Raw genomic sequence first — 7,223 nt, 5'->3', positions numbered from 1 at the left:
ACATCTTTTATTATTTCATTATCCAATTATTCCTCCTGGAATTTTCAAACCCAAATTACTTATAAATCACTCTGCAGAATAAAGGGACTTTGTTGTCTGACAGCTTGGCCTTTGCCTTTTGTGATCAAGTACGGTAGGTACTGAATGTTTCAGGGTGTGGTTTACTTAAGAAAAGGGAGTACTATCGCTCACCTTATCTTGCACCTGGTGCTAACACGAACTTGTGAAAAACTGGCGTTCTTGTAAAATGGATGGTAAATGGACTGCACCTATAGCGCCTTATTCCAAAGCACTTTACAATGGCCTCTCATTCACACACCACTGGCGGCAAGCTACCATGCAAGGCGCCAGCCCGCTCATTGGGAGCAATTTGGGGTTCAGTGTCTTGTCCAAGAACACCTCGACACGTGAACAGCCGGGGATCAAACCGCCGCCCTTGCGATCATTAGACGCCGGCTCTACCTCCTGAGCCACAGCCGCCCCAGCCATTTATATTAAAACTTTCAGTCAATAAATGTTCATCAGGGTTTTACCCATATTGACTGAAACGTTGGTTTTATAATTATTGAGGAGCAAATAAGAATGCCACTGTGCTTAAGTTTCATTGTTGGTTTACAAACAACATTGTTTTGGTTGTGTGTAGGTTTATGGACCGGTCTCCTCCTTCTCCCCGTCTGTGATCGCCCGACTTGGCCACATAGCCTCCCAGCTGTCAATGGAAGAGCTAGGTGCACTCCGATTGGCTGAGCAGAGTGCCATCTCTGCTCTGGGGGCAATCAGCACCTGGAATAGCAGACAGGTAACATGTTTGAGCTGCCTTCTTATGTATGAGAGGTGCTATATAAAAAAACATATTATTATGATTATTATGATTATTATGATTATTATAGAGGCAGTGCGCAAATTAACCGAAACATTCAAATAGAAGGGATATTGAAATTGATAATGTGTGTCATGTAGTAGATATCATACAGATACCCCTCCACTACCGTTGTACATCCACTGTCATTGGTACTGAAAGTGCTAAACACGCTTGTACATTTCGATCAAAAGTCCCACTGCCGCGGCAGCATTTGTGCAACCAGCTCAATGCTGTTGAACATTTTGGATGTCTCTAGCCTGCTTTGTATCTGTGTATCCTGTTTTATGGATCATTTTTCTCCTGTTTCAGCTGACCGTGCTGTTCTCATCCGTGCTGAACTCCACCAAGCTGGGCCCCAGCCAGCTGATCTCAAGCACTCTGGTGGCTATGGGGCACATGGTGTGTGGGATGAAAACCACAGAAATGCGCACCCTCAATGCAGTCGAGTTCAGGTGAGATGAGAGATCAGGGAGAGACCCACTTTGCCATGTCTCCGGATCACTGGTATTGTCATACGAGTTAAAAATATTATTTTCACAAAATCGTGTGATTTTGTTTTCTTTTTTCCCTTTCGATATATTTCTACTCTCACAATTTTACTCCAACCTGGTGCAGTAAGGCAGTGCTGTGGCTGGGCCGTCTGAGACTGGCCTGTTCCGAGGATCAGATGCAGACTTTAGTGGGACTGCTGAGCCACCACCTGGCATTTGGACACATTAGCACATGGGGTACTGAGGTCTTCATTGAGATTGGAGCATTGGCAGGTACATTTTCCATCACCATTTGTTGTTTTGCCACTACAAATAAGGCTGGAGCCTGTTTTTGTTGTTGTACTGTGCTATTAAACATGTCACTCTGCAGCTGGGCTCCCAGATATGGCCATGTCAGCTTTGGTGAAGGAGCAGATAGAAGGAATTACACCACTGGCTGTCTCACTCATCCCCGTTGACACCTTTAGGGTAAGTGTAGGGTTTCCAAAGGAGACTACTATTTTGTAGCTAGTTAGAGAATGTACAACGTGTTTTGTATTGGTCTCCTTCAAAATAATGTTTTCATTGTCTTATCAGGTTGTTCTTAACCTGAACCAGATCAGCAGGTTCTCCTATGAGCAAGCCATCGCTGTGACCGAGGACCAGATCTGGGCTCTGTCAACTGAGCAACAAACAGCTCTGTCTATGGTGCTAAATCCGGGGGAGGATAGACCTGTTGATTGTCGTTACTTTTGTAAGTCCCAGTCATCATGTTCAGCTGTATTATGGGGTCTGTTTTTGTAAGGGACTACGTTTTTGTGTGGGTGGGTTACTTACTTACTCAACTTACTCAACTTTGTGCCCTGGCCAAAAGCCACAAAAGTCCTTAAATTGCCAAAAGCTTCATCAAGAATAGTATGGCTCAAGTTGATTGCGCAACCCCCTATCCAGCAAAATGACTTACTGACATAACGTTAGCTGTAATAACTAAACAGGTATTTGCCAACAGTTAACTAACACGTATGGATAGACAGGTTTCATAAAGATGGGCTGTTATAATGACGTAAATGTTATGCTTAAACCCAAAAAAATGATTAAAAAAGGGTCTGTTTCTTCTCTGCCTGAGAAGTGCTTGGTGCAGGACTGATTGACGCTGAAACCCTGCACCTATAGCTGGGCTAACTCGGGTCAATTGGGACAAAGATAAACACATAAACACATCAATCAAATTTAAAAAAAAAAAAAAAAAAAAAGAGATAAACACATCAATCAAATAGAAAAACCAACAACATTGCTGAACGTGGATGAGTGGCATTGTAGAGCAGAACCTGATGTAGATTTTCTACTCAACAAGCCCTGGCCCGTTTAAAACAAACAGCACCTGATTTGGCAGAACAACTCATAAGCCCGTTTTCACGTACAGTAATTCATCAGACGGCAATGTTTGTAAAGACACTATAACACATTGTAAGCGTTAGAACTGTTCAACGATGCCCCCTCCTGGTGGTTGTGAGAAAGTAATCTATGCTCAGGCCAGGGGCCATTGGCAAGAAGGACGTTTTTTTTTGTTGCTCTGTATCAAGTTGGTGTTTGTGTGTTTGTGTGTCCCCTAGGCAGGTCATATGGGGTGGCACTGTGCCCGAGCCCTCTCTGTCAACTTCTGGGACTGCTGATGCTGCCGGTAGTCCTTCTCCGTAATGGATAACCCTTCTCAGCCCTGGTGGGCCAAGAACATACCACACCAAAACAGGGATATTATAGGAGTGCAATTTTCTAATTGAGCAGCACTTCAAGACTATTCTGGACAAAGAACAACAAGACAAAAAGCATGATGGTACACTGTGTGTTAATACATTATTAACATTAAGTAATGTTTGACATACATGTTCAAGTCTGGACTGACTGATTAATGTATGGCAGGTTATTGAGTCTTGACAGTACGGAGTAATGTCCAATAAGACATTACAGCACACTTCTGTTATTTGTATTCACGCACGACAATACTGAATGTAGTCTCAAACATTGCTATAAGTTTCGCCATGTTGATTTCATTACTTACAGTATGCTAACAGCTACCCCATTGTTAAGTATTCATGTATGTTAATACTATAGTTAATACTATAGCTAAGTCAATTAACCCAAATCTAGGATTGCTGACTCCAGGTCCATATACTGACCGCTGAGGTTGATTGAGGTGAATGTCATTTGAGGTAACTATCCCTTTTACATTTGAACCCTTTAAATCGTTTATTGGGATTCTTGTTCATGGTTTTAATGTACTTAAATCAATACGTGCAGAACCTAATCAGGTTAAAGCTGAATACAATTTCACCCTTTTCTTCACATCAACTTCCTTATTGTCATTACCCCTTATCCTTATCATCTAACAAAGTGCAGTGATGTTTTACTGTATATGATTTGAATACTATATGATTTGGAAATTATGTTAAGGTTTCCTTGTCTACACAACATTTCTATTGCATAGAAATGGAAGATTAATATAATGGTATATCTATATATGGTCCTTTGTGTGTCCTTTTAAAGCAAAATATACTCCTTGATTACGATTAATATGATTACTAAATACAGATGAGAAACACAATGTTCTTTATCATTAATGTATAGCTTAAGTTTATGTTGTATAGCTATGTTTTGAAAAAGTAATGCTGACAACAGATTTACACCTACCAGAAATTCCTTGCCGCTGCAGTTACATCCGTAGGAGAACGCTCACTTCCAATGCATTCAACTGTTGCCAGTCCGACAGACCACAAGACAGCGATCATAAACAAGACAACAGAAAAAATGTCGGAAAGGTAGCTTTATTCGTTTCACCAGTCTTTCCAGAGGTTAGCAATTTCAAACAAGATAGCATTCTGTTATGCTTTGTATTATATAAAACATAATTTGAGTGGAAGATTAGTGAGCTGTATCCATTTCTATTTCATCGCTCCTTAAAAAGCATTAGCATCAACATTTGTTTAAACTAAAACGCTTACCTAGCATTAATGAGTACTGAGTACTAAGTACCGGTACTATTGCTAGGTAGGGTGAATTCTGGTAGTCTATGACATTTGGTAATATGGGACTCTTAAGCTCCAGTGTATCCAGTAGGAAGAAGCCAAACCAATGGAATGAGACTAGAATGAAGGGAGCCTACAGTAAAAGTCCTGTTGACTAGATTTAGTTAGAATAGGAAATAAACACACTGGAGTTTAGGTGTCCCACATTACCCAATGTCCCAGATTACCCAAATTCACCCTACTGAATATGTACTTGGGCAATGAAAAGGGCCCTCTCCAGCACCCTACAGATGTAACTGCATGCTCTAGGCATATGCTGGGCATTATAGCAAGGTGCCTATATAAAGTATACACCCCCTTTGTTGACCTTGTGTTGCCCCAGAGCCTGGAATCGACAGAGCTTGCCCTAAGCGGGTATCGAACTTAACCTCACTTAGGTGACCTAGGATATTTTTTTTTACCATTGATCTACATAGCCTTACTGGACAAAGTGAAAGAAAAATGACTATACTTCGTAAAAAATTCAAAAACAGAGAACACCTGTTTTCAAGTTATACATTGCTTGCTGTGGCCCCCCGAAAATGTGCTAAAATGATGCAAATTATTTCGTTTTTAGTAACAGCCTAATCAACAGTGTAGATTCATATTCAAATCAGGTAGCCTACAAAACCAGATATTCATTCTGAAATATTATCCTTGCACTTAGACTAAATTAAACTTCATTTTTTAAATTTGTAATAAATTACAACATTTTGCTGAATTTTTCTTTCACTTTGAAAGCCTGCAGTAGGCTGTGTGTGTGGAAACAACAGGTGAACATTTTGAAAAGGGAGTGTAGACATTCAATAGGCACTGGATAAATAAACAACATTTCCCTATTGTTACATATACATTTTGTAGGTGAAATCATGATATAATGATATCTGATTTAATAGACTATTCACTATACTGTATATTCATTAGGTATTGCTGTGAGTTGTTATTGTTGTGAGAACACTGGCATGAACATCTTGGTTTAGTGAAGGAATTATTCTGTTTATACTTGGTATTATCCCTATGTGCAATCTATGCACACCTTAAACCTCAGAATATTGTTGACATCAGAGTTGTGGTTGTCCAAATGAAACCTCTCCACCACCTTTCAAAATGTCCACCTTTTGTTGCCCCAAAGCCTGGCATGTAAATACATTAAAGACCTACTAAAGGGAAAATCATAATTTCCAGTCTTTTGGTTTGACCACATCAAGTTCAACATTTCACCAAATCAAGTTAGCATCACCCGAATAAAACACAGGAAATTGGAAAAAATAGGCTTCTGTCGTTTTGAGGTATTCTTTGGGCTCTATTTTCAGCTGGCTTGAAACAGATGTCCAAACACAGGCAGTGTGTCAGCGGTAACTGCTGACAATACCACAGTGCTGAAATTCTCTCTCGCCTGCGCTCAGGTGGGTGGGATAGGGGTGATAAAGGCGGCAATCAGATGCGTTGAAACATTCTGGCCATTTGTATACAAGATTAGGCGTAATATTGTAAATGTTGACATTTCGAGTACGAATAAAACAGCATAAGAGCGTGTTATACACATGTCTTAGCCCTGATAAGTGACATGCTGGTGTCATGGGTCCTATCGTGGTTAGCAACTCAGTTGCTCTGCTGTAACAGTTCCCAGGACATTGAATGAAGGACAGGGAGGGGGTCCTCATCTCTGGGGTAAGGACTTGCAGGGGTGTCACTAGTATTAAAGGGCATGATATGATGACACATCCGAGTGTCCATCTAAAAGGAGCAATGACCGTGAGAAAGAATGCTATTGCTCGGTGGTGGTGGTCCTCTAACTGCAGGGACCACCTCTTGTGAAACTCATTTTGCGTATGACTCTTATGCCTCTCTAACCTGAACAGGACATTTCCTCGTCGCCCCTAAAGTTTCACTGAGCACAGACATAAACAAGGCTTGGCTCTGATTAGAAACATTCAAAGACATGAGTCAGGTGGTTGGTAAATGTCATGTATGTGGCCAGAAATGATTAGGCCGATTTCAACATCTGGGCTATATCAAGTTCCATTTATTGTTTACAGTCATATACACAGTGGTTATAAATTCATACAAGTATCAAACTTGCTAAAAAGAAACAAAAATGTCCCCTCTGTCGCCAGGTGTCAAAACGCTGGGTATTGTAGGCACAGTTAATGATGAGCAACCGAAGACAGTGTCCTCAGCAGTCCGGGCACAGGAGAAGGAACTCATGTATCTTTACAGTTTGCCAGTCCAAAACAAGGGAGAATCGAAAGCATGCTGCAGACCGCAATTTCTATAAATATAGTCTGGAAAGAACAAGAGATGCTGTTGAGGTCTACAATATTTAAACGTAATGGGTATGCTTAAGAGACAGACCAACAGCAAAGTCTTTTCACATTTAAATAACATAAATCTCAGTTTTTTTTTTAGAAAGGTTGGATTAAACAAAGAATCAATATTTGCCATGCTAGTCTATAATATTTAATAAAGCCTAGCCCTCTTGGGCCTTACTCAGATACTCTGATTGTAGAAAAACAAGAAAGAAAATCTACAGTGCTTGGACATAGTCTAAATAGAATGGTATTATGCCATATAAATGCTTTGTACAGCAAAAGAAAGGTACACGAGTAGTCAAAAAACACATGCATGTCACTGTAGCTCTGACTAGTGTACATAAGACTAGACCACTATGGGGAATAAACAAGCCTTGCCAGTGAGACTAATGGCACTTTGGATTTCCCTTCTGCCATCCAGTACAGAAGTTAAAGGTTCAGGCAGTCTATATGGCTTTTATTGATTACACTGCACAGCCCAACCCAGCACCAGCAAATGTGAGGCAATTGGGACTTA

This window comes from Nansenia antarctica, assembly GCF_963989245.1.
Source record: "Nansenia antarctica genome assembly, chromosome: 9".
In the NCBI taxonomy this organism is placed as follows: Eukaryota; Metazoa; Chordata; class Actinopteri; order Argentiniformes; family Microstomatidae; genus Nansenia; species Nansenia antarctica.
The sequence above is the reverse complement of the archived record's forward strand: the minus strand, read 5'-3'. Positions refer to the sequence as shown.